This window comes from Octopus bimaculoides, chromosome 3 (genome assembly GCF_001194135.2).
Source record: "Octopus bimaculoides isolate UCB-OBI-ISO-001 chromosome 3, ASM119413v2, whole genome shotgun sequence".
NCBI lineage: Eukaryota > Metazoa > Mollusca > Cephalopoda > Octopoda > Octopodidae > Octopus > Octopus bimaculoides.
In genome coordinates, this window is record NC_068983.1 from 80,337,180 (window position 1) to 80,346,649 (window position 9,470).

Sequence of the window (9,470 nt, forward strand, 5' to 3'; positions counted from 1 at the left end):
GGGGGGGGGGGTGCTCTGAAAGTGTAGCTGCTAAAATAAGAATAGCCTGGGCAAAATTCAAAGAACTCATACCTCTGCTGGTGACAAAGGGCCTCTTGCTCAGAGTAAAAGGTAGACTGTATGAGGCATATGTGCAAACAGCCATGCTACATGGCAGTGAAACATGGGCTGTGACTGCTGAGAACATGTGTAAGTTGGCAAGAAATGAAACTAGTATGCTCCACTGGATGTGTAATGTCAATGGGCATACATGACAGAGTGTAAGTGTCCTGAGAGAAAAGTTGGACATAAGAAGCATCAGATGTGGTGTGCAAGATGACTGCGCTAGTATGGTCATGCGTTGCGTACGGATAAGGACAGCTGTGTGAAAAAGTGTCACACCCTAGCAATAGAGGGTACCTGTGGAAGAGGTAGACCCAAGAAGACCTTGGATGAGGTGGTGAAGCACGATCTTCGAACGTTGGGCCTCACAGAGGCATTGACAAGTGACCAAGACCTTTGGAGATATGCTGTGCTTGAGAAGACCTGGCAAGCCAAGTGTGACCATAACCATGGCGTAAGCCAGTGCAGCATAACTGGTCCATTTAAGAGTACCCTTCAATCATAGGGCAATAAACTGTGCTCAAGTGCTTGAGTCAAGTGAAGTCACTGTCGTGGTTGATACCAGTACCACCTGACTGGCACCCGTGCCAGTGGCATGTAAAAAGCACCATTCGAGCAAGGTCGTTGCCAGTTCCACCTGACTGGTTCCCATGCTGGTAGCACATAAAAAGCACCATTCAAGCGTGGTCGTTGCCAGTGCCATCTGACTAGCTCCTGTGCACTACTTAAATACAGAGGTCCCAATGCATCTACATAACGATATGAAGGGGAAGGTTAGTTTTTAGGGTTAAGGTTAGGACTACTTTTAGGGTTAGAGTGTCATTACATGTCCACACAGCGTACATTTAAAATGTTTTGTACGTAACACCTGTATTTAAGTAGGGCAGAGATAAAGAATATGCACACCACCCATTCTTAGGGTAACAAAAACCCTAGCCCTAAATACCAGGTGTACATATTCTTTACTTTCGCCTTTAAGCAGTACCTCTGTATTTTAGTACCGTTAAGGGACCTCTCTTGTACCTGCATTTCAAAGGGCCAGCCTTGTCACACTGTGTCACGCTGAATATCCCCGAGAACTACGTTAAGGGTACATGTGTCTGTGGAGTGCTCAGCCACTTGCACGTTAATTTCACGAGCAGGCTGTTCCGTTGATCGGATCAACTGGAACCCTCGACGTCGTAAGCGACGGAGTGCCAGGTATAAGGGACCTCTGTATTTAAGTAGTACCAGTTTCACTTCAACATTAAAATTTCATTTGTGTCAAAATATTCCCTTCACTTTAGAACCACGACCTGTTCAGTGACAAAACTTTGCAAAAGTAATGCAGCATGAAGTTTTCTCAGTGAACAGCAACCACACACACACACACACACACACATTAATTGCCTTTCATTTGTGTGAATGTGTATCTATGTGTGTCACTGTTGAAGTTGCTCGTACAACTTGTTTGTGTATATATTGGCTTAGTGGTACAGAGTGTTTGAAAACTGTGAATAAGGTGCAAGTTTCAGGTACTTGTTGGTCACTTTTTTTTTCCTCTGTCTTCTGATAGTAATTACCTAACTTTCTAGGCTCTTTTCACAGCTATCCTGCGTTCAAAAATTATATGGGTATTTTAGAACTTTTCATTCAATAAATAATAAATTACGTATAGATTAATAGAATAATAAATAACGTATATATTAATAGAATAAACTGATAGTTTTCCAAATAGCGAATGAAAACTTAAAAGTGAAAGTGAGAGACTTTGCAAATGAGAATGGTATACTCCACACTGAATGAATAGAATATTTAAATTTGCGAGAAACTGGAGTTTAAAAAATTCAAGAAACTTGAGAAATTGAAATTATAGGAAATTTCTTAGAACAAGAATTTATACAAATATTTCCAGATGGTCAACCCTTTGATAATTGCTTTTAGTACTTTTAGTAATTGTTACATACCTAATTAATAAGTAGCTTTCTCCATTATAGCATAGATACATACATATATATATATATATATACATACATACACACTTACATACATATAGATACACGTCATCAAGGCACTAGCTCCGAATGCAACACAGCATTATTACTAAAACAATATAAAATGCCATCAAAAACAAAGACTGTCTGAGAATAAATATAGATAAATATGTTATTAAATAGATAATCAATACAAGGGAGATCAGAGGAGCATTCCCATCAAAGCGCAAACATAACAGGCTAGATATTGTTTATAGGGACAGACAAGAAAATGTATGTACCAGCACAAAAGTCAGCAGCCTTTATTGAAGTGAATATCTTTTCAGAAGTCAATGAGAAAGAGGATAACTTTTGACAACTGCCTCAAAACCTTCAGCTTCCATACCTAGATTATAAATTCATTTACACCAATAATAACTGGTACATTTGATTTTGTGAGTAAATGTCTAAGTGACAATCTAGGTAGGCTGGGATTTTCAGGAAAAGAACTCAACCAGCAAGCTCACACATTACAAATACAACCTGTAAGAGAAGCAGTAAAAATGGTACTACTAAAGCAGCGCGGACCCGAACGCGCAGTCGCGCGTCCGCGCTAGCTAGTCGTGAGTGGTTGATCCTAACCCTAACCCTAAACACGTATTCATTTGCACACGCGGGTTAGGGATAGGGTTAGGGTTAGGATCGACCACTCAAGACTAGCTAGCGAGGACGCGCGACTGCGCGTTCGGGTCCGCGCTGCTTTAGTAGTACCGTAAAAATATTAAAGAATTCTCAAGTTCAAAACGTGAATTTGTTTTTGTTATCTACATTCCATTAATGGAGCTTTGTTAGAAACCAACACCTTCCTTACAGAAAGATTTCAAATAATTAACAGTAGGAGACTTCCCCACTACCACTACCCACACAATCATTAATATATATAATCCATTGATGAAAAAATTTTGGTTTTCAGATTCGTTTACTACACATTTTTTTTTTACACCTATTACACTTTTATTTATTTTTTTTTTGTTTTGGTGCCAGGGAGTTTAACTAGAGTTAAACTTTAATATCTTTTTCAAAAAAAAAATCTTCATATTTATATTTTCATTGCATATACAGTACTTACATGAAAGAATACAACACATTTACTTTTACTGTTCGAGTTTGTGATAGCCACAGTTTATAATGCCATGTCTACAAACTTGATAGTTCTATGCATACAACTACTGACAGTGAAGTTGGATATGACAGCAATGGATGTTGGATTAATAATCAAGAATATGATGGTCTCAGTTCTACATGGAACTCAACTAATGTGCCTCTTTCAACCACTCTGAAAACACAGTTCTCTAGATCTTAGTCCTGCATGATCCCTATGTTTAGCAAAGAGAGATTCATAAAATGTACTTTCATTTAGTAAACAACATTATGAACTCAGACCGACTTTTGCTTTTTAACTAAATACATAGACTAAAAAATTTTTTTAATGCGACAGCTAATTTCAGAAAAGTTGTTTCCCTTGGATCTGTAAAGGGTGATTAATTAGTATTGATACTTTCTTAAGGTACTCACGACGTTAAGTGAACAGTAATCACAGTTTCGTTTCTCCGAAGTTTCACCATTTAATTCATAAGCTCTTCTAAATTAATTATGATACAAGACCTCAGATTTATAAGAAGACCTAACTGCGTTTTGGCACATCACATTCGTGTAGCATTTATTTCAACATGCTTTAATGAGTGACAAAATAAATATAGTCAATTTTAAAAGGTATACGATAAATTAAATGAACTATAGTTTTGGAATGTATACACGACTCGTCAGTTTAGCAACAAAATTAATTTGGATGTTATGATGTGAATGCAACCAAATTCGTTCGGTGTTTTCTCATTCCACTTTCGTCAAACTTCAAGACAGGTTTACACTATCGATACGATAGTGTCATATAGTGAGTTGATTCAGTGAGACAATGCATGCATTCAGCTGACAAAAATTCCTTAGAGAATTAAAAGCAACGTGCAAAACGACAATAAAATCACTTCATCGAAATTTTTAGAAACAAAAACGTGGATCCGATATTTAAAGCCGGTGAGAGTAGTTGACTTTTCAGGCTTATTAAACATCTCAGCTAATTAAACTTGTCGTAAGCTCTTTTTTTTAAAAAATTACCTTTACATAATTTTTCTATCGCTAATCGTTAATATTAAATATATAAGATTTAAAGTTTCCTTGACCAACTTCGGTTAAGCAAACCAATGATGAAAGGCATTTTATCCATAATTATCCCTTCTTTTTCTCAGGAATATTGTATCTAGACCTACATTATGTAAAGTATCCTTCCTGCTTTTTTAAGACGGAAAACAAGCTGTGTGGCCATTTAGCGGGCCAGTACAAGTTCAACATAATAATGGCATAACTACAACTCTGTAGTTATGCCATAATAAATTACATCTATACGTTCAACGACCCGCAGCAAGAACTACTGCTATATGGTCGTTAAGGTGGTAACATGTGTGATTTGACTGCTCCAACTGAAAACGATAACAGCTATACGTTAAATTAAGAAAAAATTAAATCGTGCGAAGACTGTTATTAATGACATAAGTAAATACCAGCTGTTAAAACTATTCTTCGGTTTGTATCTACAGTAAACTAAAAGAGATGTTGTAAAGGACAAATACGATAAAGTTTACTAAGAGAATTTAGTCAATAACATTATATGCCCTTCAACAAAAATACAACTAATATTAAAAAAAAAAACAAAAGATAAATAAGGCATAATAATGGAAATAAAAGCATTTATCAACTTCAGTAAATAATTGATTAATATTAAAATAATAACAATACCTTTTTTAAATAAATAGAGTTTCTACAAATATATCACATTCGGTTTGAGTAACTACGGTGCTGGTTAAACTAGTTCCTATATAAAATAGATCCGCAGCAAACTAAATAGTGTAGTAATAAAATATTTGGATTTACGCACGTTGTAGATTATGCATGGGCAACATTTTTCGAGAAGCCTGCTGCATGATATATAAGCTCATCATCAGGTGGGCCTCACTATTAAAAATATTCCTAATTATTTTTCAAAGTAATTTTTCGTAAGGCATACCATTCAGAAAATGCTGCGGGTCGCAATTTCTCCTTGACTGTTGTAGATAATTGAGTTTATAACGATTCAACAAAAGTACTTTAAAGTATTTTGTTTTTTTTTTACTTTCGAAATTTTTTTAAAGATGACATTTGTTTTAAATTTTCCCTTTGGTCGAATTCTGCCATATAACGCCTTTTAACTTTCTTATTTTTGGGAATTTTCAGAAAACTTTTCTGCATTTCTGGGATTTAAGCAAAAATTCGGACTGTCCGTATTTGAAACCGATTTTTAAAATGAATGCGAAAATTTGTAAGTCGGAAGATAAAAAAAAATTTTCTTTTTTATAGTCGGATGAGTTCCCGTATACAGAATACAAATAACCAAATATTTTCTGAAAATTCCAGATGGGTGGGTGGATACACACGTGTTTGTCCTCCACCAGCGCTTGACAACCGCTGTTGATTTGTTTACGCTCCCGTAACTTAACGGTTCGGAGAAACAGACTGATAGAATAAGTAACAGGTTTTTTAAAAAGACTAATCTTTCAAGGTGATGCTCCAGCTGTCTGGCAACAGTTTTTCTTCCCAGCCACATGGTTCCGAGTTCAGTTGCACTCAGTGACACTTGCACAAGTGTCTTCTGCTATAGACTCGAGCCGACCAAAACCTTGGGAATGGATTTGGTAGACAGAAACTGAACGAAGCCCGTCATACATACATACATACATACATACATACATACATACATATGTGTCTGTTCTCCACTACAGCTTGACAATCGGTATTGGTGTGCTTACGTCCCTGTAACTTAGCGGTTCGGCAAAAGAAGTAATAAAATAACTACCAGGCTTTAAAAGATAAAAACTGGTGTCGATTCGGTTAACTAAAATTCCTCAAGTCAGTGCCCAGCATAGCCACAATTTAATGACTGAAACAAGTAAAAGATATACACACGCACAATTTTACAGTTAATTCAATATTGGAAATGTTGTAAGGGAGATAAATGTTGCTTTTCAATTCTTTCCAAATATATTTCTTTAGTCCATATTTAATTTTCTTGGTTTTGTGGATACTATCTAGAATCAAGTGGAGGCGCAATGGCCCAGTAGTTAGGGCAGAGGATTGCGGTCATAGGATCGCGGTTTCGATTCCCAGACCGGGCGTTGTGAGTGTTTGAGGCTCCGGCAGTGGATGGTGGCGAACCCTGCTGTACTCTTCCACCACAACTTTCTCTCACTCTTACTTCCTGTTTCTTTTGTGCCTGTAATTCAAAGGGTCAGCCTTGTCACACTGTGTCACGCTGAATATCCTTGAGAACTACGTTAAGGGTACACGTGTCTGTGGAGTGCTCAGCCACTTGCAAGTTAATTTTCACGAGCAGGCTGTTCCGTTGATCGGATCGACTGGAACCCTCGACGTCGTAAGCGACGGAGTGCCAACAACAATCTAGAATCATAGTCAAAATTTAATCCATTCCTTTATGTTTTCTTACATTGATCGTTCGTCCTGGTAGAAATAGCTGCCAAGTCTCCCACACATCACACTCTGAATTCAAGACGTATTTTCAAGTTCATATAGACCTGTATTAAAGGGTGGCCGGTAATACAGTCACAGAAAAATGTCACAATGCCATCATATTTATATATGATAGCATTACATGTATGTGAAAAAAAAATCACGTTTTGTTCATATCTTAAGCACAGTAAGGTTTGCAAACGAAAATATTTAAGTCAGTCATTTATTGACAGTACATGACATGTACTAATCGAAAACAGCTTACATAATATCGTGGCATTACATGTATATTCAATGTTTTTAATGCTGATAGTTAAGATGAATATTCCAGCCGACACAAGTTGCGAAGGCGTTCTTGTAGCTGCACTTAGTTTTGACAAACTCTTCTTTGAGTGGGGTTACCAACAACATCCTGCTGGATAATTGGTGCTCACTGTCGCTTCTTTACGTTGAAACCATTCAATGACACGCCAGAGTGAAAGATGGTAGTGACCAACGAGGTTGAAGAATTTATTATTCCACCCTTCGCAGGTGTTGGTACGGATGTTGTAGTTCATGGTGGCGTCATACATATTCCATAGGTGAGGGGCAAATATAGATAGAATGTGACGCATTCTCAGAGGCATCAGGCATCACTGGACATGGCAACTGGCTGCTGAATCAGTCGACAGGAGCCATTAACATAAATACAATCGAAGTACATGAACAACTCCTCGGCTTCAGATGGATCTTGTGGAATGACTGTTTTGAGGTATCTCATACCTTCATTAACATTTTCTAGGGGCAAAAAAACCCAGAGCATCAATCATGTCACAAAACAAACGAAATTCAGCATTGGTATTATACTGTGTTCTCAAACCCATTTCCTGTACCTTACACCAAGTAGACTGCGTAAGATAATAGAAACAACCTTTGCTCTCACTACGTCGCAGCCAAACACTGCAAGAACAGCTCTCAGTACACCATCTTCAAAGTCAGTCACTACCAACTATAGCCTGAAAGAGTTCTTCGTAGGTGGCACAAGTCTTGTTTGGAAGAAGAGTGTACACTGAAGTATTACCGAAAGGGACACAGATGATATAGATCTGTTTGAAAATATTTGGAGCCATGAGTCTGAGGCCATCGCTGGTACCAAACAATAGAATGCAGTTGTTTGCATATGGTCCGTCATCATAGAGTAAGAACTCCTCGGGATTAGGACCAACTGTCATAGTATAGTCAGTAGGGAGTTCACCTAAATCTTTTAGCAAACATGGTACAGGAGTAGGCCGTTGGTTCTGCAGATTTCGTAACTTATTAATTTACCATCAGTTCTGCATATTCCTTTACATAGACTGATCGACATATTAACCTTAAAAAGTGAGAATTCAACAGTTAACCTTTCTTTTAAAGACGCAGAAGCAGTGCTAACGTTGTCCTGCTTTTTTGTTTTTTTTTTTGCGAGAGGATACTGTTTCTTTTTTTCCTGTGACTTTTTTTTTTTTTACCTGGATTCGTATAAGAGATCCTTGAATATAGAAGGCCACGTCCATTTTATATAGTTTATTTTGTTTGGCGACTCGTGACATAGAGCTAAACAGCTATTTTTTCTTTCTAGTTTTATGACTAATTCGAGGAGAAATAGTAAAAAGAATTATATATACAAAAGAAACACTTTATTTTTGTTATTGCTCCTGAATATTTTGTGTAGATTTTCAATTTTTATATTTTTTGCGTCACTTAACTAGAAAGTAAATATTAATAATAAATACAAAATATTAGTCAGATGTTCTTGTGTGTGTGTGTGTGTGCGTGCGCACGTACTCTCTCACACACATATTCTTATAGCTGCCATGCCGGATCACCGCCTTAAAGGGTTTTAGTCGAAGAAATCGACTGCAGAACTTATTCTTTGAAAGCCTAGTACTTATTCTATCGGTCTTTTTTGCCGAACCGCTCAGTTATGGGGGTCGTAAACATACCAGCATCGGTTGTCAAGCAATGGCGGGTGGGGGGACAAACACAAATACATAAAAATACAGTACAATCGCCACAGCCAGAGATGATGACCAGTCCGAGACCAGCGACACAGAGAAGGTAACCGACGACCCTAGTATCACCACCACAGACGATGACCAAACCATTATCATCGTCACCGGTGGAGTGACCGGCCCCACACCATATGTTATCACCGCCGGCAGCATCAACGCCAACCATATAATCAGAGACGAAAACCACAGCGATAACAATCGCGGAGATGATCTAGGTAATTTACATAATTTAATGAAAAATATCTAAAAGAGGCCAATGGCATGTGTTTGAATAACGTAGACAAATATAACTATGTCAACATACCACATAAATTCTTGACTTGTTAAAATTATTCCTGGCTGGAGAGTATGTGGCATAATTACCAAATTGCAATTAAGACCAATTTCTAATATAGTATATCGAAAACATTTAGGTTTATATAGGCACATCACGTAAATCTATAGTAATTGGTCAATTTACCTATCATGTGAGTTTTGAACATTGGTTGAGTCTTGCGTTGGGATTGGTTGAGTATTGCGTGGGATTTGGATCGAAGGTCCAATCACAAAGCGCGTAATGCATTCTCAAACAATTAATCTGTATGTGCTCTGGAGCCTCCTTTTTTTCTATAAATTGGTGTAACAAATTATTAACGAGCGGAGGGGTGAGAGTTCTTCGTCAAGGCGAGTTATATTGATTTCCTGCTGTTTCATCAGAGGAAAATTAACATAACGGAGTACTTGTAACCAACGACGACCCAAGTTGAATTATCCAAACAATAGATGAATAGAA

General features: G+C 37.4%; 1 protein-coding gene across 3 annotated transcripts in view; it reads right to left on the reverse strand.

The window, feature by feature from the left end:
- Positions 1–9,078, reverse strand: part of LOC106876011 (30S ribosomal protein S11) — a 43,961-nt gene extending 34,883 nt beyond the window's left edge. Inside the window, exon 1 of one of the 3 annotated variants that reach the window (XM_014924379.2) lies at positions 9,003–9,078. The gene's annotated coding sequence lies outside the window, so the exon portion shown is untranslated. Of the gene's footprint in view, positions 1–3,183; positions 3,204–4,904; positions 5,118–9,002 lie in introns of those variants that run through there. The other 2 variants (XM_014924378.2, XM_014924380.2) reach the window with 2 other exon arrangements.
- Between the last annotated feature and the right edge of the window lie 392 nt (positions 9,079–9,470).